Consider the following 26,700-nt stretch of genomic DNA (forward strand, 5'->3'; position numbering starts at 1 on the left):
CAGCTCGGCTGCCGGCGTCGCGGAGGCGGCGGTGGCTCCTCCTCTCCTCTCCCCCCACCGCCAAAGCCGAGCAGGCGCCGTAGCCCCGGCTCGGCCATGCCCGCTGGGGGGAGCCTCTCCGCCGTCAGGAACCGGCCAGCTCCGGGAGCGCCCCTCCAGCCCCGCGCGCCCCCTTCCCTGGCGTTGCCTCGCCTGCTTTTTGGCTCCCGAGAGCGGAGCGGGGATGCCCTTTGGCTCAAGACGGGGGCGCCGGGCGCGCTTCTCTCTCCGTAATGCCGCCGGGCAGCCGAGGGCCGGGGTGGGGCGCTGAGGGCTGCTTCGGCTTTCCGGGGCACTTGGGGCGCTCTTTGCCCCCAGAGGGCGCGGAGGGCCAACCTGACTGTCGGGAGATGGTCGCTGCCTCTTGCGCCCCGCTCTCCAGCCGGCTGCGGGCACACCGCGCCTCCATTGCGCTCCCATCGCCAAGCCCCGTGGACGAGACGGGTCCTCTGCCCGTCCACTAAGGGAACCCCCCTTTTGGGGAGAGAGTGCCTGGTGGGACTTGGTAGTTTTGACTGGTTTTCATTCTTGGCGCTGCATTTTTGTCAACAGCAATCCGGGGCCGTGTTTCTGGAGGTCCAAGGCTGTCCAGACCACAGGACCCGCCCCCCCGCCCCCCCGCCCCCCCGCCCCCCCCCCGGCGTCGCTGATGTGGACCAAATAAAAGGAAAGCTGCGCATTTGGTTTGGCTGCAGGAGTTGCCGAAAGGAAACGGTTGTAAATGGTTTTAAATAAAGTGAGCGATGGGGGAGCGACGCTCCCTTCCCCTCAGGGTGCTCCGCTCTCCTGAGAGCAGTTCAGTTCATAATTTTATTGTTCTAGCCAAAGGCCATGACAAACCTTGTATTAAGCAATAGTGTCAATAAAATAATATGGAGCGGGCATCCATAATGTAAAAATGCATAATGTACCAAAGACTGCCAAATTCCTGAGCATTAAAACCGTTTCCCTTGTGCATCTCTGACAGCTGCAATTCCAATGTTATTTTGCCTTTCTAAAATCCAGTTTACCAACATCCATGATGTAAGAGAGAGAAATTACTAGAGACGCCAAAATGCTGTCCAGCTTGACTTCAGATCAAACCCACTGATCACCACAACAATTTATAGTGATTTTATCTAACTCCCTTTTTCCTGATTTTTTTCCCTGCAGCCAAAGCATAGAGGACCACTCTGTGTAAAGAAGCTATTATTCTGACTCAAAAGAAACGGGGTCATTTCTGCTGGGGTGTGCCTGCTTGCTTGTGCGAACAAAGATTTCAGACTCTCCTCTCTTGGATCTCTCTATAAGGGGCAGGCTGACAGATCGTGAGCGACGTCTTCCACCTGAGGTTGACCACAAATACTAAGTCTGTCTGCATGCAGGATCTTGTAGTGGCCGTCCAAGGCGGTACGTACTTGAAACACAGCTCAGTAAAGGCATTTCTTAAGGAAACTGGTGAGAGTTTGTCAGATAACTAGCTCTAAAATGCTCTGCCCTCAAGAATGGTTACCAAGGGGAAAATTAAGTGTTTTTAATTAGGTGCAGGTCCCTTTTCGATTCTATCCAGAAGAGCTTAGTTGACACTTATTCAAGGTCAAGGCAGATTTCAATTCTGGAAAATAATAATAGTCTAATACTTCTTGACGAGCTGCTTCCCAGAGTTGGTTATCACCCAATTCCATATAGCCAAACTGCAGGCAAATGCTCAATAGGCATAGGTAAAGGTAAAGGGACCCCTGACCATTAGGTCCAGTTGTGGCCAGCTCTGGGGTTGGGGCGCTCATCTCGCTTTCTTGGCCGAGGGAGCCGGCGTATAGCTTCTGGGTCATGTGACCAGCATGACTAAGCCGCTTCTGGCGAACCAGAGCAGCGCACGGAAACGCCGTTTACCTTCCTGCCGGAGCGGTACCTATTTATCTACTTGCACTTTGACGTGCTTTGGAACTGCTGGGTTGGCAGGAGCAGGGACCGAGCAACGGGAGCTCACCCTGTCACGGGGATTCGAACAGCCGACCTTCTGATCGGCAAGTCCTAGGCTCTGTGGTTTAACCCACAACGCCACCCGCGTCCCTTAATAGGCATAGTAGAATTTTTAAAAATATACTTTAACCGAACACAGTCTGCTCTTGTCTTAATTGCTGGCCACTCCGATTCTGTATGAAGAAGAGCTGCCGATATTCTTGATGGCAGAGAGTACAGCTTCTGAAAGAAATTATTCTGCACAGTTTCCAAAACGTTTATGGAGTTTGTATCAGAGCCCCAGATTTTGACACCGTAGAGCATTTGAGGAAGCACTTTGCCACCAAATATATTTAGGGCAGGTTCAGTCAGCTGCCCTCCCTTATTGTGACAGAGCCTCATTTCGGCCTCTGAGGTCCTCTGGGCTTTGACTTCTCTACCGCCTCCATATGACGCTTCCTAGGGAGGGTTTCACTACATGTATCTAAAGGAGCAACTCTGTTCCACAGCTTGCTAATCTAAGCATCCCTGATACCTAGGACTGTGTGTGCCAAAAATCACCATCTTGGTTGTGGAGTAATTTACAGTTAGGCTTTCCTGTTTACAGTACATGCTAGACATCTCTAAGAAATCTCTGGCGCCCAATCAGGAAAGACACAGGAGCGCTGAACCTTGATGTATCTTCACACATCGAGAGCGAGGTTCTTTCTGTTCCTAGTGACTGGAGGGGGGAAGTTTGCATTGGCTAAATATGGCATCAAACCATTCATATAATGTTGAAAACAGTGGGAGCCAGAACGCAGCTTGGCTTCACCCCTCGTGGCATCAGCCCCTTAAAAGCATTAGACCTACTCTGACCCTCATTTGTGTATTGCTGCGTCTAGTTCTTGGATCAATAGCAGAAGCCGACGGTCGATGTCAGCAGTTTGAAATTTCTCTCACCATCTGCTTCAAGTAATAGAGTTGAATGCAGCAGAAAGATCAATAAAAGGCTACATAAAGATTATTCTTAATATTCCTAGCATACTTCCTTATAATATGGTTCAGAGTAAAACATAGATCAACGATACTGCGTCCCAATCTGAATCCCCCTTGTTCTTTATGATTAATGTCATTTTGCAACCAGTTGGATAATTTTTGAGGGAGATATCGTGTATATAACTTTGAGGAGATGTCTAACAAGCTAATTGGCCAATAGTTTTGTGGATCCTTCCTATCCCATTTTGTATAAATTGGGAAGATGATACTAGTTTTCCATTCCTACAGCATAGGGCCTGTGTTGTTTATACGCCAGTCAGGATAGGCCTCCACCAGCCCATCTCTTCCTTATGGAACTCAGAGGAAAGCATATCTTCTCCAGGGCCAAGAAATAAGGACCTGTAGCTCACTGGAAGGGCAGATCCTGAAGCTGAGGCTCCAAGACTTTGGCCACCTCATGAGAAGAGAAGACTCCCTGGAAAAGACCCTGATGCTGGGAAAGATGGAGGGTGCAAGGAGAAGGGGACGACAGAGGACGAGATGGTGGGACAGTGTTCTCAAAGCTACAAACATGAGTCTGACCAAACTGCAGGAGGCAGTGGAAGACAGGAGGGCCTGGCGTGCTCTGGTCCAGGGGGTCACAAAGAGACGGACACAACTGAACAACAAAAGTTCTTGCAAGAGGCTGGTTGCCATTCCAGTAGGTTTGAGAAATCCTCACACACTGCTGGCCCATGCAATTGCCCAGAGTGGCTACCAAATATGTTGGAGAAATGTTTTCTTTGCGTTGGCTATCCAACCAATTCAGGTACGTTGACTGTGTGTAGTTATGAATGGTAAAAAGGTAAAGGTACCCCTGCCCTTTCGGGCCAGTCGTGTCCGACTCTAGGGTTGTGCGCTCATCTCATTCAAGAGGCCGGGAGCCGGCGCCGTCCAAAGACACTTCTGGGTCACGTGGCCAACGTGACTAAGCGGCATCTGGCGAGCCAGCACCAGCGCAGCACACGGAAACGCCGTTTACCTTCCCGCTATAAAGCGGTCCCTATTTATCTACTTGCACTTAGGGGTGCTTTCGAACTGCTAGGTGTTCAGGAGCTGGGACCGAACGACGGGAGCTCACTCTGCCGCGGGGATTCGAACCGCCGACCATACGATCAGCAAGTCCTAGGCACTGAGGTTTTACCCACAGCGCCACCCGCGTCCCTAGTTATGAATGGTAGAAGTAATCAAATAGCGCCTGAGCGAGTTCTGTGACAATTTGCTGAAGACACTCACAATTTTTTGAGATTTGCTCTTAAAAAGATGATGCGAGCTCACCAGTGGGTGCCATGAGGTGAGTGAGTGCCATGGAATAGAACCTGGGGGGAGGGCCCTTCATTTAAAATTTGTGGGTGCCCAGGCACCCAGCATCCCACATACTGTATTGGCCTGAATATAAGCCACACTCCCTCCCCCCCAATTCCGACCGTGAAAAATTAAAGAGCGGCTTAAATTCGCGACCTTACAAAAATTGGCTTTCACGTTATCACTGTAGGATTTTCTTCCATATTTGCCATTTGCTGGTGTGAGTGCCTGCGGAATTATAAGGGAGCGGCTTATATCTGGGTATTCTCTCCCCCCCCTTGAATTTTAAAGGTACAGCTTATTTGCGGGTGCGGCTTATATTCGGGCCAATACGGTAGTTGATAGCTTTGATTGCTACCCAATTTCTCTTTAGCATCACTGCCGAATCTGTGACACCATTTCAGTCTTTTCCTGCCTGTTTTTCTCCACACACTTGCAGATTCCTCTATAGGTGTATGTTCTATTAGAGGAAATAGGGTCACCAATACTGGAAAATGGGCTCACCCTGTTCATCTGCTCACTTAAAAGCATTCACAGAAGCGAAGGATGAAGGTGGGAGTCTGATGCATCCGAGAGTGTGATGGTGTGAGAGAAGCAATGCCCAAGAGGTGGGAGCTGAATGAGGGGCTGGTGGTGCAGCCACACGCCTTCCAACCCCCACCCACCCACCCCTTGGAGAAGCAGCAGGCCTGGTGGGCTTCAGCACACAGACCCCGGCCCAGTCCCACTGCGGAGGGTGGACTTCCCTCGATCTGGACACTGGACTTCTGTGGGTGTAGCCTGTGGCGTTCCGAAGGCAAAGAAAGGATTGGACCCTGATTAATAAAATACACACGAGGTTTGGCCAGCAAGACTCTGGGAGGAAGTGCCAATAATAATCTGTCACACCCTGGCCCAGGTCCCCTTTATTAACAAAAGAACTTTTAACACAGCACTTGTAAGAACCAATCAGATTTCCTCTGAGCATTTCAAAAAAACTACTAGGTGGGTACCAGTGGCGTAGCGTGGGTTATCAGCACCCGGGGCAAGGCAAGTAATTTGCGCCCCCTAACCCGTGGATTTGCGCCCCCTAACCCGTGGATTTCCCTAACCCCCAGATGTTGCGCCCGGTGCGGCCGGCCCCCCCTGCACCCCCCACGCTACGCCACTGGTGGGTACAAAGTTAGATCAGAGAAATCCTTTTAACTACAAAGACTACTTTGAGCATGCAGACATGTTTCAGAGTAAATAAATCAGGAATCAAGGAGGAATGCATTTAGCAACACGTGAGCACCACAGTAGCCTAGCTTTTTAGCTGCTGCATCTCACTGCTGGCTTCAGGCTTCACATGGGCCAGCAGCAGCAGCAGCAGCAGAAAAACGTTTGCTGCAGCAAAACAAGCTAATGCTATTCTAGGCTGCATGAAATAACTTTCTGGTGGGAAGAGCTGCTCTGTGGTAGAATGGGCTTCCTGGGCAGCTGGTGGGCTCTCAGTCCTTGGAGGTTGGATGGCCATCCTGCATTGTAACAAGGGTTGGGCCAGATGACCCCTGAGGGTCCTTCCTGTTGTTGCAGGAACCCCCCCCCCATCATTCAGTTTGTACAAACACAACACACACACACTCACACAGCGACGCTTCTATTATAAATTCATAGAAAATGACCCGTACATCAGATCTGTACCGTTCCACTTCTATTTTACACCATGAAGGAATGACTATCAAAGGGGGAAGACTTGAGACATGGCAGCCAACACGTCCTCAGCGAGCCCTACCCAGTTGGCATGCCAACCTTGATGGTCCTAGACAGATCATTGAACTCACAAAGGACCTGCATATGGAAGTGGATTCAGTACGGACTGAAACAAAGGACAGCGACCAGCCCTTCCCTCTGGGGGCAGGAAGCAGTGAACTCCTCTTTGTCCTCAGGCATGTAATCATGGGGAGGGGGAAAGGAGGAACCGGACAGGTGACAAGACCCTCAGGTTACCACCACAATTCCTCCCTCAACCCCTCCTCTTTGTGATGTGTCCATGATGTAGTTATGATGTAGTCTTGGGAGTGTAGCCTGGGGGATTTATTATCTAATAAAAGTTTGGGTTCTCTTTTGTTCTGGGCTTCCATCTTGTTCCACCTGGTGGCAGGTGGGAGTCCTGTCAAGACAGTCTTCAATCAAGACCAAGCCGAATGGCTGCTGTTTTGCTCTGGGATTCCTGGCTGGGGTCCTTGTTTTTTGTCCAAGGGAGCCCTCAGATTTCTCCATTAACACTGTTCTACAATCCTATGACTCCACACTCGCACTCCAACCCACCTGAGCCAACATCAGAGGGATTCTGGCCTTCCTGGGCTCCCAGCCTTGTCCACACGCTTCTCTGTCTTTGTGGGGGCTTTGTGGCTCCTGCCTGCACCCCCAACAGCCCTTTGATGTTCTGGGAATCTGCACATGGTAAACGCTAATCACTTCTTGGCCAGCGGCTTCCCCTGAGCTGGAGCTGCTGTCAGACCTGGGCAGAGCTGAGGCGCTTGTGCTTAGCCTCCTAAATTCTGGTTAAACACTAATTTTCTGTCAGGAGTCGGGCTGGGCTGGGCTGGAGGGAATCTGGCTCAGCAGATCCATCCACCTGGCTGCTAGCAGGACCTGCAAGCCAGCCGTCTCCATGGCATCCTGATGGTTCATTGTGAGGGCAGCTCTGCCATTGGCAGCTGTGTTGCAAGGGAGGGCTGGGGGAGGCTACGCCTTTTCCTGTGGGCTGTTGCCTTCCTTGTGGGGCTCAGTGTCTGGGGAGGGGAAGAGGGGAAGATGACTTGCCTGGAGGGGGTGGGAGCAGGAGGTCCACCTAGAACCCTCTCCCTGCGCTGTCTGATTCCCAACCCCACCCCCCGCAACATCCATGCCTTGGTCAAACCACCCCTGGAGTCCTTTGTCCAGTTGTGGAAGGTTACTGACAAGCTGGAAGGTGTGCAGAGGAGGGCAGCCAAGGTGATCAAGGGTCTGGAAACCAAGCCTGATGAGGAACAGTCAAAGGAGCTGGGTACATTTAGCCTGGAAGAGAGGAGACTGAGGAGAGATAGGAGACACACCTTCAAATATCTCAAGGGCTGCCACATGCAAGATGGAGCAAGCGTGTTTTCTCCTCCTCTGTCAATTTTAAAATATCATTTTAAAGTAATGGCCTGAGTTTGGCAAGGATCCTGTTAGGTTTCTGCCATGCATTGTAAGTGGAGCATTTGGAAGCTTCCAGTGGGTCAGGATACAGTGGGGAGGTCGACACCCTGTGTAGCTAGGGATTGGCCAGGTTGTCCCCTGCCAGGTGCTCCAGAGGGGCACAAAAATTGCACCTCTCCACTCCACTGAGCCAGAATGCCAGGAGCCAGCCCACCCGTCCACGTTCTCTCCTTGCCAAGGGCACAAAGGAACCTAGGTACGCCTCTGTCTGCATGTGAGACATGAGTTGTTCCCCCTGGCTGAGGTTCCCTGTGCCTCCTCCCGCCCTGCTGCTAAATCCCCCCTGCTGGTATCTGCCAACAGAAAAAGCTAAGAGGAGCCCTGCAGCTGGATCAGGCCCTAAAAGCCCACCCAGCCCTCCTCTCCCCCTCCTCTCCCTCCCAGCTTCTTTCTCTTCCTCCTCCTCCTGTGTGCTGACTATTCATGCACTTGATTTAAGGGGGGGGCTCTCTTCCCTTTCCACAGCTCTTCCTGTGCCACCTGCACAGGCTGCCCCACCCCCACCCCAATCCTCCTGGGTCTTGCACGAGCTCTTGAGAGATTATTTTCCCACCTCCCTGCTTGCGGGTATCTCAGCATTCCCAGAGAATCAGGTTGCACAGCTGGCTTGCTGCTGATAAAGGCGAGGCATAAACCTTGCAAGGATGTTGGGGAGGGGGTGTCCCTGTGGGTAAAGAGGGGGCCTTTGTGTTTGGGGGCAGAGAGGCGCTGGCAGAGCATTTCCTTGAGAAGCAGCTTCTTCTCAGAAGGATGCACTCAATGCCTGGAATTACCTGCCATGGTGACACATAACAGAATGCAACATCTCCATTAACTGAATCATCAGACCCACAGATCTAGGGCTTTCTAGTACGACCATGCAAGGAGGACCTGGTTCTGAGGCAGGGGCAAAACTAGGCTTTATGTCACCCAAGTCAAAGACCCAGTTTGGCACACACACCCCATGCACATTTGCACACACACACAAACACAGGCTGTAAGTCTCAAAGGTTCCCCTCTGGAGGCTTCAGCCAGGACAAAAAACCCAGCTAGCAGTGGTGTGCAGTCATTGGACTAAGAGGACTGGGCTTCCCCTCTAGAAGCTCCCCTGAAGCCCTTGAAGCTTCTGCCCGGCTTAGGGAGGAAGATCCGAGGATCTGGTGGGTGCAGGATCCATCCTGCTGTTAACGGAGAAATCTGAGGGCTCCCTTGGACAAAAAAACAAGGACACCAGCCAGGAATCCCAGAGCAAAACAGCAGACAGTAGGCTTGGTCTTGATTGAAGACTGTCGTGACAGGACTCCCACCTGCCACCAGGTGGAACAAGATGGAAGCCCCCAACAAAAGAGAACCCAAACTTTTATTAGCTGCTAATCCCCATGTTAGGTAAAGGTAAAGGGACCCCTGACCATTAGGTCCAGTCGTGGCCGACTCTGGGGTTGCAGCGCTCATCTCGCTTTACTGGCCGAGGGAGCCGGAGTTCAGCTTCCAGGTCATGTGGCCAGCATGACTAAGCTGCTTCTGGTGAACCAGAGCAGTGCACAGAAACGCTGTTTACCTTCCTGCCAGAGTGGTACCTATTTATCTACTTGCACTTTGACGTGCTTTCAAACTGCTAGGTTGGCAGGAGCAGGGACCGAGCAATGGGAGCTCACCCCGTCGTTGCGGGGATTCAAACTGCCGACCTTCTGATCGGCAAATCCTAGGCTCTGTGGTTTAACCCACATCCCTAATCCCCATGTTACACTCCCCCCAAACTACATCACTCATACATCATGGTTACATCATGAAAGGGGAGATCTGGTGGCAGGAATCTGAGCATCCTGAACCCTGCCCCATGGTTCCCCTTGCCCTCCACCAAACACCCATCAAGTATAACAAAAAGATATTTACAACTCCCTGTTTCCCAGCCAAGTTCATCCCACCCTTTTGTCTTCAACTGGGTTTGTTCTTTCTGGAAAGGCTGCCTGTGTTACTCAGGCATCAGGATGCCAGGGATTATCCCTCAGGCAGAGGGGCTGCTGAGTAGCTGAGCTCACATGTCTATAGGAATTTCTGAAGTTTTCAGATACATTTATCAGTGAATTCTTACATTTGGTATCGTGCAGCAAAGGCCCTTGGAATAGATAGGAAGAAACTGTGATGAAGTGTTTTGTGGGGACAAAGCACAAAAGTCACAAAAGTGATTGTGCTGGTTTTGGTAGTGGGCTGCATGTGCGTGATATCTGTTGGAGGGGCAACCCCCCAAAAAAACCTATACATAAATTCCTGCAACACTGCCATCTTCCCAAAGCCCACCTGTCAGAGCCCTGGTACCTCCTACGCAAAGCCCAGGAAGCTTCTGACTGGCTTAGGGAGGGAGGCGCAATGCTCGTGTGCACATCACACGCATGACATCATGCCCCCCAATCCCCTCGCAAGCTGGCACCTCTGGCCCTAACTGTTCCCCTATGAAAAAGTTAAATGCACACCATTGCCAGCAAGACACCCCACCCCCAGCAATGGCTCTTTCTGGGGAATGGCTCCTCCTTTTGACAAGAGAGCATCTCAAAACCACCATCAAGCCAGAGGTTCCTTTCGTCCCTGAAAAGACATTCTGCGATTTGCAGAATAAAACCTGTAGAGGAGAGACCCATGAGGGTCTCAGAACTCCAGATGTGCCTGGAGGCACTAAAAGATGGCTGCCCCACAGTGCCCATGGGCCAAATGATCTCCTCCTCTCTGGGGGTCCCCAACGTGGTCCCCATGGAGACAACAACCTCTCCTTTTCTGGGCACCATGGAGAAGGGGAGATCATTTATGCATGCAGCAGGGAAAAAAAATGGGCACCATGTTGGTGACCCCAGAGGGTGCAGAATGCCCAGGACCACCCTGGGCCACTTCCTGGACAACCCTGAGGCCCATCTTCTTAATCAGTATCATGTGGTGGATGCAAGTGTCATAAAATTTGCAGAAGGCCATGAGAGATACCAGCAGGGCAGACCTTTGATGTTTATCTCAAAAAGTGGGTCAGTTCATACGCGTGGTTTATGCTTGAACATAAGGACATCAGATGGGGTGGAAGGTTCACGGGCTATGAAGGACTTGCTCACAAATTTATTGCCAGCTGCACGAGTTATTCTAGCTAGGAAGGGGCAAGCAGAATATAAAATGGAAGAATGGTACAAAGAGGTGTGGGATATAGCTATTAATGATAAGTTAACATGTGCTATTAAGATAAAACGGGGAATACGCAGGAGAAATTATTTTGCGGATATATGGAAAGTATTTGTAGAATTTGTACTGTTAAAACGGAAAGGGGTCAAGCCATCGCAGGAGGTGTTGAAATTTTGGGAGGTTGGATAGTTACAGTGGAAGGGTCTCATGGTGTGTGTGCGCACATTTTAATTTATTTATTATTTATTATTATTACTTTGTCCAAAAAGAAAAAAGAAAAGGGGGGGGGGGAGAAATTATGCATGCAGCAGGGAAAAAAAATGTAAGCACCAAAGTTCACTGTTTTAAACTTGCCTCATTACAGGTGCAATTAGGGAATAAAAAATAAAAGGCCAATTTTTCTGCCGCAGCCTCTAATTGCAGCTTTAAGTTTAATTAGTGTAAAAAAAAATCTGCAGAATAAACTGAACGCTTTTTTAAAAAATACAACAACAACAACAACCAAACATCAGAAGAGCCTGCTGGATCAGGCCAACGGATCTAGCCAGCATCCTCTTCCTTCTCACAGTGGCCAACCAGGTGCCCAAAGCAGGATCTGAGCGCAAGACCCACATGCTCCCCTCCTGCGGTTTCCAGCAACTGAGATTCAGAGGCATGGCTGCCTCCAAACGTGGACCATAGATACCTGTCCTGATATTTCCTGGAAGAGGCGTCACCCACCAGATGATGATCTATCGCAGGATCCCCCAGAGCAAGAAGCAAGCACGATCCCCCGGGGGCCTGTTTCTCTTGGGGCAGAATCCTCACTCTTCCCCTGAATTCACCCAGCACCTCTCCTTGCAAAGCGCACTGCCTACTGGCAGTTACAGCCAGCAGAGCACAGGGCCTGTGGGTGTGGCAGCAACAGTGGCTGGTGCTCAGGGCCGCGAAGGTACAGATGTGCCACCTCCACATTACAGTACCACCAACAACTTGAAATTCTCCTATTCTGAGATCAACTTCCAGGACCTGAACTGGTCCTTCCGAAATCTCTACAAATCCATGCTTGAGAAATCCTCCTCACCCCAGCATGATTTCTCTTCCCTCCTGGGTGACATGCAGCCCTCCAACCACAATTACTATATATACCACCAGCAGCAGGTGCCCTCCACACTCCAGTCCTTCCCAGGGGGGCTAGCAGCAAGGAGGTGACAGCTATGGCCCCCCCAACTGTGATGTCCATTCACCCCTCTTCAATGCAGCATGGAGGCTATCAGCAGCATCAGCAGCACCACCCACACTCCCAGTCTTTTTATTACAGCATTATCTTACAAGCACAAACCGGCAACTCTCCTTAAGTATCTTAGGTGCCTACTCTGACTCCCCCTTGCAATTTCTGGAGCAAGGAGTGAACCAAACAGAAGTTCCTCCACCCATGTCTCCTTTGTTCTCTGACACACTCGGTCCTCTGAGTTCGGGAGGAGGGAGGGGGTTCCCCTCCACTCTCGACTGATGTATCGCCCAGCTGCTCCCTCCCTTCTAGTTGCTTAGCTACTATCTCATAGCTGGGCAGCTCCTCTCTCAACTGTGCAGCATCTGCCTGTCTCCCTGCTTCTGGAGATGCTGGAAGCAAAAGGTGTGTGTCTGAATATTCCGCCTCCTCTTCTTTTTAGGATCTGATCTTCCTGCGATTGCATTGCCCAACCTTCCGCTTCAGATCAGCCTTTGACACCTGTGGTGGATTCACCAGTCGCCGCACTCGCCTCCTCCAAAGTCATCCTCTGACTGGACCAACACACCCCTCTATCATGATGCCATGCCAAAGACATGTCGGGAGACCAGGCAAAGTCTTCAGAGAACCTGCCTCCAAGCCTGCTTTCAATGATGGCTGGTTTCCAAAGCTACAACTTTTGTACAATTAAGAGCTCACAGAATAGCAAGCTTTTGTGGGAAATGTTGCCCGGATGCTGTGGCTCTGGCCTTCATCCTGAACGAAGCAACAGGTAGCCCATCTCTCGCTCCTATCGCTGGCTCTGCTCCTGCCACCTGCCTTACAGCTAGCAGCCTGTTATCTGCATGATAACTGTGCCTAGTAGCTGAGATGCTGCAATATCTCCATTGCAGACGGGAGGCTGGAGGGAAGCCTGAGGAGGAGAATCCCTGTTAGGGAGACAACCACGTGGGCTGCTCCCTGAAGCTCCAGATCATGGTCCACTCTGAGCATCGGGAGGGGGGCCCTGTGCTCCACCAGGGGTGGTTTTGAGCACAAACTTGGGGGAACTGAGTTCTTTCACAATTTAAAATGAGACTTTTTGTGGGGGTGGCGGGGGTGGGGTGGCTGGAACTAATATACACCCGTTGCCTGGGCCCCAAATCCACCTGTATCTGAAATTAATAACGCTGATCCGGATCACTGTCTGCTGGAGTTTATTTAGGGTTGCCTTTTGTCTGGAATTTCCCAAACGTATCTTGAATAATGCATTCGGAAGCAGTGTTCCGGGCGGAAATCGCAAAAATGTCTGGGGAAATCCTGGCAACCTGTGTTGGCAGTGTCGCTTTTGGCAATGCTCCTTAAAAATAGCTCAACAACTTCTGGGGGGGGGGGGGATTTTGCCAAAAAAACCCTCCACAGCTGTCCCGATTTTCACTGTTTGAAATGAGGCAAACCTCGTTTATTAATCACATCTTACATTTAGCCAATGCCGGGAGTGGGGATGCGGAGGCACTGTGACTGGGCCCACAATAAGTAATTAAGAATGTAAACAAGCAAACTTGGTGGTGAGACCACCCCCCCTTTTCCCTGAAAAAGCACTGAGTATATCCACTGTGACTTGAGCTGCTCTGGTCCCTTTGGTTTGGGGAGGCCTCTCTCTTCCACGCAACAGCCCTCGAGATATCTGAAGACGGCTCTCGCATCACCTCTCAGTCTTCTCTTCCCTGGGCTAAACACCAGACCTGCCCAGGACTCTCAGAAGCAGCAGCCCTTGCTGTTCTCCAAAGGCAGAATTAAGCCCAGCCGCTCAAATCACTGCACTTTTCTCAGTGTGAGCAGAGCACTGCAGCAGCAGCAGCTGGATCAGGCCCAAGGGGGCTGCCTAGTCCAGAATCCTGGCCTCACAGAGACCTTGTTCCCTGGGAAAAGAGGCTCCCTTGCAGGACCTGAGAGCAGGAGCTCTTCTGCAGTGGGGATGCAGTGCTCAACGTCGCATGCTGGAAAAAGCTTTCTCCACCCTTCCTCTTCCTCTTCCTCTTCCTCCTCCCTTCTTCTTTTTCCCTTCCTCCTCCTCTTCTTCCTCTTCTCACAACCGGCCTGCAGCTTCTCCGTGTGAGAAACAGAAGATTATTTGGGAAACAGTGATATTCCGTGAAAGGGGAAAATTCCTGGGGCCTCTGGCACGTGGCTCCCTTCAAGGCTGCTGCGTGGGTGCAAGTGGCTTCCATCCCTCCAGCATCTTCTGTTCACCTGACCTTCAGCGATGCAATTCAGGAGCGGCACAAGAGGAGCCGCGTGAGCGCACAGAGGCGCCTGCGTTTATCCACAGGACTGGGATGAGCGGGGCTGAGATGACTGGCCACCTTCAATGCCATCGCTCTGCTGTCCTGATAAAAGGAGGGAACCCCAAGCGGTGGGGTGATCCCCTTCCCAGCACCTCCCCCAGAGGCTTTGCAGGGTCAGCGTGGGTCTTTGGCAATAACGGGGGTTTCTAGGGTTGCCATGTGTCCTCTTTTTCCAGGACACATCCTCTTTTTCAGGGGTAAAATTTCTGCCCCAGTGGATTTTTTTAATTTGCCAAAACGTCTCTGGTTGTGCTTTCTGGACGAGAAATAGACATAACTGGTGGTTGAAGACTTGCTGTCCTCTTCTCTTCTCCTGCCCACCGCCTCAGCAGTACAGTATACCACTGCTTCTATAGCCAACATATAGTTTTTGTTGTTATTGTTTAGTCGTTTAGTCGTGTCCGCCTCTTCGTGACCCCCTGGACCAGAGCACGCCAGGCCCTCCTGTCTTCCACTGCCTCCCGCAGTTTGGTCAAACCCATGCTGGTAGCTTCGAGAACACTGTCCCACCATCTCGTCCTCTGTTGTCCCCTTCTCCTTGCGCCCTCCATCTTTCCCAACATCAGGGTCTTTTCCAGGGAGTCTTCTCTTCTCCTGAGGTGGCCAAAGTCTTGGAGCCTCAGCTTCAGGATCTGTCCTTCCAGGGAGCACTCAGGGCTGATTTCCTTCAGAATGGAGAGGTTGGATCTTCTTGCAGTCCATGGGACTCTCAAGAGTCTCCTCCAGCACCAGAATTCAAAAGCATCCATTCTTCAGCAATCAGCCTTCTTCCTGGAGCAGGAAGCCACTCCAGTATCCCTGCCAAGAAAACTCCATGGACAAAAACAACATACATACATACATGCATGCATACCATACCCATCTGGGTTTCCCCAGCCATTCTGGACGGCTTACCGCTTATATAAAAATATAGTAAAACATCAGCCATTGAAAACTGATACAGGGCTGCCTTCAGGTATCTTCTAAAAGTCAGGTAGTTGTTTATTTCCTTCACATCTGAAGGGAGGGCGTTCCACAGGGTGGGCACCACCACCGAGAAGGCCCTCTGCCTGGTTCCCGTGTAACCTCACTTTTCGCAGGGAGGGAACCACCAGAAGGCCCTCGGAGCTGGACCTCAGTGTCTGGGATGAATGATGGGGGTGGAGACGCTCCTTCAGGTCTCCTGGACCTTTGAGGCCGTTTAGGGCTTTAAAGGTCAGCACCAACACTTTGATTTTTGCCATAGGACCGGTGTTATATGGTCCCGGATATGAAGAGATCTTCTCTGTGTAAAGCTCCGTTGATCCAAAGATCCCTTCTAGTGTACTATGAATCCAACCACTTCTTCTCAAGGCCTTAATGGGTTTTTTTTCTAGTACGAGAAATATTTACCTAATCTTGTTGTTTTTACCTTGGAAAGTGCCTAATGGATATCTATCCCTCTGCTCAAGCACTACAATGTTGTGCTTGAATTTCAAGTATCATAAATAACATTCCATCCCTCTTCTCTGCTCTGACAGTGGTGAGATGGAATTGAGAATTGCCTCTGAGCAGTTGTTTGCCTAGCCAATTTTACACTAGACTGTCTACTGATCCAGTTTACAAGCACAGTCTGAATGCTGTGGCTGATAACTTAATGAATACGATTGTGTTCCTCAAATCTGAAATAAAATTATTTTCTGCTTCAAAAAGAAGCTGTGTAAGATTTTATATTTTGTGGTTTTAGCTCCCCCTGGTATAGAAATGCAAATGAATAAGGCTGCAAATGTGTGCCCCCCTAGTCCCCCCCCCACTTCCTCACTGCCCCCCCACTCCTCTGTTGTCAGTTTTGGGCAGGCCCCTCCCCCAGGCTGGCCTTTGTCACTGCTGCTGCAGCTGCTTATATTTCATTTCGTATCTTTATTACTTTTCCATTTCTTGAGTTTCACATCTGTCATAAATCACCAAATCTGCCCTCTACGGATCTCAACGCCCACTTTTCGGGTGTGAGCACTCCATTCCCACGCCCGTGTTTACACTTTGCAGTAAAACCAAGTATTAGTTTTAGGCATGTTAAAAATAAAATAATCCAAGCACGGTTGCGTTGCAAGCACGTCCCCCCCTGCCAGTTAAGAGCCACTTTGGGGTCAGGGAGAGAGTTCAGCCCCTCTCAAGATGCCTTGCCACAGAACGGATGTGGCTCCAGCCCAGATATTTCAGTTTGATTCATTTAGACACCAGTTTAGGAAAAAAAAATCTAATAAAATAAAAAACCCATGAAATCCATAAAATAACACAATGCTTGAAACACAACAAAAGTGATGGACCCTCCTTCAAAGTGTTAGTGCTGACCTTGAAAGCCCTAAACGGCCTCAAAGGCCCAGTATACCTGAGGGAGCGTCTCCATCCTCACAGTTCTGCCCGGACGCTGAGGTCCAGCGCCGAGGGCCTTCTGGTGGTTCCCTCACTCCGAGAAGGGAGGTTACAGGGAACCAGGCAGAGGGCCTTCTCGGTAGTGGCACCCGCCCTGTGGAACGCCCTCCCATCAGATGTCAAAGAGAAGAACAACTACCAGATTTTTAGAAGACATCTGAAGGTAGCCCTGTTTAGGGAAGCTTTTAATGTTTGAGGTTTTATCATGTTTTTAATATTCTGTTGGAAGCAGCCCAGAGTGGCTGGGGAAACCAGGACAGATGGGTGGGGTATAAATAAATAAAAATGTTGTTGTTGTTGCCAAAGCTTGGTGGGATGGGTGGGAAGACTTGTTAGGACATCTTCACCCAAGTTCTGCATACTTCCCCAGTGGAGGTGGTCTCCATGGGCTGCTTGATGGGGATTCCAGGAAGGTTGGAGGGGGAGGGGGAGAGATTCCTGGCCCCTCTTCCCTCCCACCACCCCCATATTTCCTGCCCATCCCTTACTGCTCAGCTACTGCTGTGGCTCTTTGTGTGAGAGTTGGGCTGTTATTCTAACCACTTTCCAGAAGATAAACCACTTCATTTGAGGAGAGGTCCCTGGCTGGCCCTCAACCCCCCTCCCTGAACACTCCATGTCTGCAGAGCCCTCCAACATCATCATCCCGACAGCGGGGCTCTAACGAGCAGCTGGCCGGCCCACAATTAGGGAGGCCAAGAGGCCATCAGGGCAGAATAACTTATCCATATGCAAGTGGACTCGTCGCGGTGACCTCTCTTGTCGGAGGCGAACCTGACTCAATCCAAGCGCTTTTCCCCCTCCCTGCTTAAGGGGCAGGGTGGGGAGATGGCGGCATAATATTCCTGCCATGTTCACTTATCGTCACAGATGAAATCAGCAGCTTTGTTGAAGAGGGTCAATTGCAGCTTAATTTCTCTGCAGGGAGCAGGAGAGAGAATATGAGAGGGGGGGGTGAGCTCCATCACCAGCCCTCTCCTCGCTGACCCTCCACGCCACACATGCGCTCCCTCAGCACCTGCTGACAAAGCCTGCAGGCGGCTCCAGAGGCAGATTGCAACACTGCCAGGGTGAAGCCCCATATCAAAAGGCAGCCACTTAGTGGCCAAGTGAGGACCCCAAGGAGGAAGGAAGGAGCCCTTTCTTGGTCCTGTGGGAATGTTCAGGGATGCAGGAGAGGATATATTGTCTGATTATAGCCTTTCCAACTTGTGTAAACAAGTTCACAATTTAGCAAAGTAACATTCCCCCTTTTAAACTCATAGCGGATGCGTTTGCTCAGGCTCGCTAAAGCCTCTATAGTAACTGTTCTGGTATTTTCCCCTTATTCACTCACAAAAGATAAGACACAACCCAGTCTTCTACAAAAGTATAAAAAGAGTTTACTCACTCACATTCTGTTCACAGTCGGATCCCAGAAGGCAGACTTAGCTTAGAAAAGTAACATACACCTGGAAACTTTTTCATAAGGAGACAGTCCCTTTGTCCTCTCTTGGCTGGAGGTCAAGAGAGCATCTTTGGCTAAGCAGATGTTGTGTCTTCAATGCATGTAGTCAAAAAGAGGAGAGATGGCTGCCCTGCCCTGTGCTTTTGTCGTTACCTGCACAGGTGAGGCCACGCCCACCTCTAGTCACATGCAGAGGAAGTCTGTCCCAGCCCAGAAGGAAACAGGAAGTTTAGCTGCTGGCTGGACAAACATTCCTCCCCATGTGTAAACATGTTCACTCTAGGAATGTTGTACTTGACTGCTCTTGTGTTTCACATCCCACAGGTCCTTCCTTCTTGGTCTCTTTGTGGATGGCGCCTTCTTAGAACCACAAAAACTATAGAGCTGGAAGGGGCCCCCAAAGGGTCATCTAGTCCACCCCGGCCATTTGGACTCCTGGTTTTATAGGCTGTGAAGCCGGTGGAGGCAGGCAGGCTGCCCAAAAGGTGCTGCACCAGTGCAGGATGTTCTGTGCCGGTGCAATTGCAGGGGCTGTGGATTCATCTTGCTTCTCGTAAACAGTGGTGGACCTACACTTTGTTGGGAATGTAGTGGATACTTGAAGAGGATATATTGATTTAATAGTATCCTTCCTCACTCACGCTTGTGAGTCAGCAACAGGGCGACATTCCCCAATATATAGCAGGAAGCTAGGTGGTAGATTCATTTGAATCTCTTTGCTTAAGCAAACCAGTCTGGCTTTGTCCAGATTGGGTTATTCCTTGTAATTTCCCCCTTTATCCCTCCTAAACAGAATAAAGACACAACAATCTTCTTTATAAATAATAAGAAGTTTACTCACATCCAGTTCACAGTTGGATCCCTGAAGGCAGGCTTCAGCTTGTAGTTACAGAAAAGAGTTTGAGCCCATGTGCTGCTGGCTGAGAGCCAGCAGACAGCAAAATAATAGCAGGATAGAATAAAAGGAAGAAGAAGGGAAGATGTCTGCATGACCAGCCCTGTTGTGGGGTCTGCCAGGGTCACACCCATCTACCTGGTCACATGCAGGGTGAGGATGCTCCAGACCAGGTGTGTCAGGAAGTCCTCCTGCCTGGAGTAACACCCCCCTGCGTGTCCACTCTGGGCAAACAGGAAGTGTTGACTTGACCGTTTATGTTACATCCCACATACTTTTGAGGCCCTGAGGTTTGAGAACAGCCACGGGGGTCCCTTCGTAACCAGCAACGAGGTCGGGGTAACTGCAGGGTAACGGCTGTGATTTTCAGTGGGGCTTTTCCCTGACAGATCTGCTACACTTTTTCTGTGCTACCAACTCTCAAAACTTTGGGATTCTTGAAATAAATCCAACAAAAAATGAATCCATTTGAGTTGTGCCCCCCAAGGGGGGTCTATTAGACCCAAACATTTTCAGCAAAGTGAACTGAAGTTGCATCTTGGTCCTCTGTGGTATACGGGGCCCTGAAGCTTAAGTTTCATTCGTTTCATGGAAGACCCACCCTGCCCTAAAGGCTAAAATAGTCTCATTTCCACAGGTTGTTATGTACTGAGATGAATAGGATCCAAAATGCAGCAGTCTGATTGGTCCTAGAACAATAGGATTCAGAATGCAGCAGTCTGATTGGTCTGCAGGAGCCACCCAATCCAGCTTCAGGTGGAAGTGAATCCGCAACCTGATTGGCCTACAGGAGAATTCCGGAACTAGCCAATCACGTGGGGCCCATTGTGTAAATAATGTATATAAAGCAGACATTCAGGGGGAACTTCCATTCCTCCTCACCACTATGAGCTGAGTAAAGAGCATGAAATCCACACTCGACTCCTAGTATATTTCTCAGGTGGAGGGGTTTGCCATGTGCCCACCACCCTCTCAGCCTCCTTCACATGAAGCAACCAGTGTCCAGGACTTTGCTCCCTCCTTCCCTCCCCCCCCCCCCGCCATCCTCTAGAGAAGGGTTTGAAACGGGCTTCATCTGAAAGCCAATTTCTATTCCTTCGTCAAGGTCAGCGTATTCTGAAACAGGGGCCTCTCCCATTTAAGGCTCTATTCATATATTGTTCCTGCTGCACTTGTGAAACTTTGGAAAACTACTTCACTTTGCTCTACAAGAAACGAAGAAGAAGCCTGTTGCTCAAGAGCCTGTCCCTGATTTTGCTCTCTCTGAGCTGTAATTTACTCGGGGGGCGGGGGGGGGAGAGAAAAACCCCTTTTGCTCTTTCTCATTGCTTCTTCTTGCTGAGCCTCAGAAAGATACGCCTTCCTTCTGTGCCCATTGCTGGACGGAACTCCGAAGGGAGAGTCTTGGAAGCTCCTTTTGGGGGCATCATTATCCTGGAAGGGGGCGTGGCTGGAGAGAGAGAGAGAGAGAGAGAGAGAGAGAGAGAGAAGAGAGAGAGATGGAGCTGGCCTTAACTCCAAGAAGTCTCTTTGCAGTTTAATGGATTATCGATTGCAAAGAAGAATAGGGAGATCTCTGAGGGAGGGCTGGGCTGGGGGGTGTTTTGAATGGATTGTCTCGTCCAAGGAGGTTTTGCAGGGTGATTGTGTGGGAAGAAAATTCACTGTCCAATAGGCCTTGCTAAACACCACAGCTGCCATGGCAGCAGCCTCCCCATCATCATTTTCTTCCAAGTCCCATTTACTCTGATCCGCTGCTGCCTTTGACCAGGAAGTGCTGGGTCTCCAGAACTGCCTGAGGGTTGGCTCAGCCCTCCTGCCTGTCTCTTCTTCTCCCGACTCCACTCCCCGTGTCCCCAAATTGTTGATGTTGTTTAGTTGTGTCTGCCTCTTTGTGACCCCCTGGACCAGAGCACGCCAGGCACTCCTGTCTTCCACTGCCTCCCGCAGTTTGGTCAGACTCATGCTGGTAGCTTCCAGAACACTGTCCAACCATCTCGTCCTCTGTTGTCCCCTTCTCCTTGTGCCCTCCATCTTTCCCAACATCAGGGTCTTTTCCAGGGAGTCTTCTCTTGTCCTGAGGTGGCCAAAGTCTCGGAGTCTCAGCTTCAGGATCTGTCCTTCCAGTGAGCACTCAGGGCTGATTTCCTTCAGAATGGAGAGGTTTGTTCTTCTTGCAGTCCATGGGACTCTCAAGAGTCTCCTCCAGCACCAGAATTCAAAAGCATCCATTCTTCGGCGATCAGCCTTCTTGATGGTCCAGCTCTCACTTCCATACATCACTACCGGGAAAACCAGAGCTTTAACTATACGGACCTTTGTTGGCAAGGTGATGTATTTGCACCTGCAAATACAGAACTCATTCTGAGGCTTGCAGCCCCCGCAAAAGCCCCCTCACCTCTCTGCATGACGCCCTCAGCACTTGTGCGTTGGGATGTGAATAGATGCTGGGAGAGGGCATCTTTATTAGAGATTATCCTCCCTCCCTCCCTCACTTTGTGAGTTCAGCAGTGTGTCACCATTTGCATCATAAAAGGGAAGTTTAGATAGGCCAGTTTCAGCTTTTTAGTTTAAGACAATCCAGGATGCTTTCTTGGCAGGCTGGATTCTCCTGGTCTTTCCCCTTTCTCACCCCCTATATTATTTTAAGTCATGTAAAAAGGTAAAAATAGCATTTACTCTCTCAGAATATTTGTTGAAGACTAATAGATACAGCAGCTTTCTTCAGGAAGGCTTAAAATGGAAGATTCGGTTTTGAAGACATACTTAAGCCTCGCTTAAAATTGGAGAAACAAAACAAATTCCTTCCAGTAGCACCTTAAAGACCAACTAAGTCAGTTCTTGGTATGAGCTTTCGTGTGCATGCACACTTCTTCAGATACACTGAAACAGAAGTTTCCAGACCCTTCTATAGGAGCTTGGAGCTTGGAGCTTGGAGCTTGGAGTTCAGACTGCAGATGTTGTGATGTTGCTGGCATAGTGGAGAAGAGGAAGAGAATGCGATTGTGAGTCCAGGCAGGTAGGAGGATATACAGTGGTACCTCGGTTCTCAAACTTAATCTGTTCCAGAAGTCCGTTCTTAAACCGAAACCGTTCTTAAACCGAGGTGTGCTTTCCCTAATGAGGCCTCCCGCCACTGGTGCCCTTCCACCGTTCGGATTCCATTCTTAGACTGAGGTAAAGTTCTCAAACCAGGACACTACTTCTGGTTTTGGGGAGTTCGTGAACTGAATAGTTCATAAACAGGGCTCTTCTTAAACCGAGGTACCACTGTACAGCTATGGCCTCCCTCTGAGCATGCACCACTCTGGCGAGACAGTCTGTGGGCAGGGAAGGTCTCATCCTGCGTACCAGATGGAGCTGGCAGACAGCTGCCCTGGACACAGAATTGACCTGCGTCTCCATGGACAGCTGTGAATCCAGAATGACTCCCAGGCTGCGCACCTGGTCCTTCAGGGACACAGTTGCCCCATTCAGGACCAGGGAGTCCCCCACACCCGCCTCCTGTCCCCCCAAAACAGTACTTCTGTCTTGTCAGGATTCAACCTCAGCTAGGCTGAAAACAGGGAGGGAGGGAGGGAGCTCTGACGGGAGCGGGGGGGGGGGGAGATTCAGGTGAGAAAGCCCCTTCCATTCAGCAGCTCCTCCTCTTTCATTTAAAGCCATTTGGCTAAGCTGCTGAGTTAGGGATGTGAGCGGCCTTATCTGGCAGCAAGAGCAGTTTCTTCCCGATGAGCTCCAGGCTGATTAGAATCAGGCTCCTGCTAAGCCCCACGTAAGCCTCTGAAATGAAGACAAGCTTGTCTGGGGTGTCTGGGGCTAGGGGAAAGCCGGACCCCGCTCCCGGCAAGCTGGATGGCAAGAGAGAAAGGAGGAAGGAGGAGGAGGAGGAGGAAGGTGAGATCTGGAGGGCGGCGGGCATGGTTGCTGCTGCCGCTTCGCTAGGGAGAAGTCAGGGCTCACCAGGGGGAGATGTCCTCTCCTCCCCTAACTGACTCCCCCCCCCCCAGCATAGGTCAATCACCCTCCTCTGAAATATTGGTCCTGACTTGTGTAGTATTAGCTCAAGGGTCCACTGGCATCCCTGCTCTGAGGGAGAGCTGTGGGGCCCTGCAGAGAACCCAACTGGTGACCCAGAAGAATCCGCTACAGCCCTAAGACCTTTTGGGGCCCCCCTTCCCAAAACTGCCACTCCAGGGCCCACCTCAGTCCACCCCCTTGTGGAGCCACCTCTGTCCTAACCCCCTCTGCAAAGTGCTGTGTCTCATGGACACCTTGCGTGTCCCACCCCCCTTGACCCACTGCCGGATTTACGTATAAGCTAAACAAGCTATACCTTAGGGCCCCACTCTCTTGAGGGCCCCCCAAAAAATTTAAGGGGAAAAACTGGATGTGCATTTCCAAAATATAAGATAAAACCTCCACACGGCAACAGTGTTTTGTGTTGTGTAGGCTGTGTTGTGTTGAGAGCCAGTGTGGTGTAGTGGTTAAGAGCGGTAGTCTCGTAATATGGTGAACAGGGTTCATGTCTCCGCTCCTCCACCTGCAGCTGCTGGGTGACCTTGGGCCAGTCCCACTTCTCTGAAGTCTCTCAGCCCCACTCACCTCACAGAGTGTTTGTTGTGGGGGAGGAAGGGAAAGGAGGTTGTGAGCTGCTTTGAGACTCCTTCGGGTAGTGATAAAGCGGGATATCAAATCCAAACTCCTCCTCCTCCTCCTCTTCTTCTTCTTCCTCTTCTTCAATGATGTAAGTCCTGGGTCCCACCTGCTAGCCTGCTCCCCAAAATATTACTGGCTTGCTCTTATTATTTCATGTTATAGCAAGTTTCTAGAGACCAGATTATGAGTCTTTGTAAATTGTGTTTCTAAAGCAACTTTTGTTATTGCCAAATGCCTATGGGTTTGCATTATTAAGTTTGTTATGAATAAAAAAATCATTTCAAGTTAGAGCTTAATAATTATTTCACTATTAATATACTTCTTAATTGTATTTCACTATTTATATACTTCTTAATTGTATTTCAGTTCAACAATTACTTTGATAAAATACATATTTTGTTACATGCAAATGGCTTTAGATACCTTTGAGGTCTGTCAATGACCATATAGCATATATTCAACACAAAAAAACAGTGACCATTTGTTGTTGACCAAGGACAGCTGGAGAGAGAGAGAAAGGGCCCCATTCCCTTCAGGGGCTGAGGGCCGCATCAAACCTCCCTTGACCACCCAGACCGCATCCTGATCCCGTTGAGGAGTCCAGGACTGGTGGTGGAGTAGCAGCCTTAGGAAGCCTCAGAAGATGCACCAGAAGCCATGGAATGGAGGTAAGGAGAGAAGGTGGGTTGGCCTGGAGAACCGCCCCATTCTCAAGGCTGCCTTGGGAAATGGTACAGGCTCAGCTGTTCAGTGTAGCTAACGTGGATCTGAACCAGCCCTTCATCTGTGAAAGGCAGGGGGGAGCCCAGTCCTCTGAGGCCTCACAGTGGCCCACACATCCTCCTTAGTGAAATTGATAGCCTCCTGGCTAGGAGCCGGGGGCTCCTGGAATCCCATTATGGGGTGAGCAGCACATAAGACCCGACCTCAGGAAGACGGTCCTCTTCTTTCTCTTTGCTGGCGCAGGTGGTGCTGTGGGTTAAACCACAGAGCCTAGGACTTGCCGATCAGAAGGTCGGCGGTTCGAATCCCCGCAACGGGGTGAGCTCCTGTTGCTCGGTCCCTGCTCCTGCCAACCTAGCAGTTCCAAAGCATGTCAAAGTGCAAGTAGATAAATAGGTACTGCTCCAGTGGGAAGGTAAACGGTGTTTCCGTGCGCTGCTCTGGTTCGCCAGAAGCGGCTTAGTCCTGCTGGCCACACGACCCGGAAGCTGTACGCTGGCTCCCTCGGCCAATAAAGTGAGATGAGCGCCACAACCCCAGAGTCGGCCACGACTGGACCTAATGGTCAGGGGTCCCTTTAACTTTACCTTAAGGGGACTCTCAATGACCCACCTGGCAAACCACAGAGTGAAAAAAATGTGGGGAGTTTTGCACTGCTGGTTTTCTAAGGCAGTTAAACAACAACAACCACCTGCAAATATCTGCATAAAAAGTTAATCCTTTTTTTCCCAGCCACATCTTAATATTGGGGGACCAGCCTGACTGTCAGGACATAAGAGTTGCTGGATGGAGAGAGATCAGGTCCTACCTTCTTTTCATTGCTCTGGTTCTTTATATCGTTAAGGTTAGTTAAGGGTCATGTTCCTCCTGTAGAAGAGATCTGCGGAAAGAATTGTGGGGTCTTCTCGAAGCTTCCTTCGTCTCCCACTCTGCCCGAGTTTGCCATCCCATTACCTTCCAGGCTCCCCCTCCCCCCAGGCTTATTTGGGGCTATTGTTTATTTATTTGTCAGGCCTGGGTAACTCTTTTAAAGAGAAATCTGTTTTCTCCCTCGCTCTGCCATCCTGTCAACTTCAAATATTAAAATTTAACCGAGGTGGTACATGGCTGCCTTTCTTCCGCACAGTGTATGTTTTTTGTTTTGTTTTTTCAATTATTAAAAGAGCTCAAGAGCTTGACATGAATGCAGACGACAGGCGGGCGGGCGGGCGGGCGTGTCGAGAGACGCGGAACCAGGCAGGGGAACAACATGCTCCACTTGCATAGTTCATGGCCTTTGTGATGTCAGAGGGACTTCCTGATGGGCTCTGTCAAGCCAGGGCATGGTGGGTGAATCGGGGGGGGGGGTCTTCTTTCATCCCATCATGCAGGAGAAATCTGAGTCATGGAGTTGGCTGGTAAAGCAGGGGGGTGCTGGTCTTTCTGCCCTCCCTTGGCAGCCACTGAGCATTCTGGGCACCTCACTTTAAAGAGGATATTGACAAGCCAGAGGAGTGTGCAGAGGAGGGCAACCAAGATGACCTGGAAACCAAGTCTTAGAAGAAGAAGAAGAAGAAGGGTTGAGGCAGCTGAGTCTGTTTAGCCGGGGGGGGGGGGGAGAGAGGACTGTGCAATTGTTGTTGATGTTTAGTCGTTTAGTCGTGTCCTGCTCTTTGTGACCCCCTGGACCAGAGCACGCCAGGCACTCCTGTCTTCCACTGCCTCCTGCAGTTTGGTCAGACTCATGTTTGTAGCTTTGAGAACACTGTCCCACCATCTCGTCCTCTGTCGTCCCCTTCTCCTTGGGCCCTCCATCTTTCCCAACATCAGGGTCTTTTCCAGGGAGTCTTCTCTTCTCATGAGGTGGCCAAAGTATTGGAGCCTCAGCTTCAGGATCTGTCCTTCCAGTGAGCACTCAGGGCTGATTTCCTTCAGAATGGAGAGGTTTGATCTTCTTGCAGTCCGTGGGACTCTCAAGAGTCTCCTCCAGCACCAGAATTCAAAAGCATCAATTCTTCGGCGATCAGCCTTCTTGATGGTCCAGCTCTCACTTCCATACATCACTCCTGGGAAAACCATGGCTGTGCAATAGCCAACTTCAAATATCTTGAGTGCCAGGAGAGCCATGGGAGATGGAGCAGGCTTGGTTTCTGCTGCTCCAAAGGGGAGGGGAGGACCCAACCCAGTGGATTCAAACTGCAAGAAAGGCGATTCCGACTGAACATCCCTGTTAAGGAAAAATTCTGGGGTGAGAGAGCACCCAACAGCCTAGCTCGTGGGGGGCAAGTCCCCTGAGGGTCCATGCGGTTGGTAAAGGTTGGAAGTTGCAGCCAAGTAATTTGGAGTAAAACAGCAGTCAGTAGACCATGATTTTTATTGTTTTGCAACAGGTCCCCCCAGGAGTAAGGAACCCTGAGCATGGAGTGAC

The 26,700-nt window shown here is 50.4% G+C and overlaps 1 protein-coding gene across 1 annotated transcript in view; it reads right to left on the bottom strand.

Annotated features, from left to right (window-relative positions):
* LOC309345608 (uncharacterized protein) overlaps positions 1-26,700 on the bottom strand; it is a gene marked incomplete at its 5' end in the record, with an annotated part of 296,278 nt that overhangs the window by 121,664 nt on the left and 147,914 nt on the right. The window lies entirely within an intron of this gene.

The sequence above is a fragment of the Podarcis erhardii genome (genome assembly GCF_964252035.2).
Source record: "Podarcis erhardii genome assembly, chromosome: 7".
In the NCBI taxonomy this organism is placed as follows: domain Eukaryota; kingdom Metazoa; phylum Chordata; class Lepidosauria; order Squamata; family Lacertidae; genus Podarcis; species Podarcis erhardii.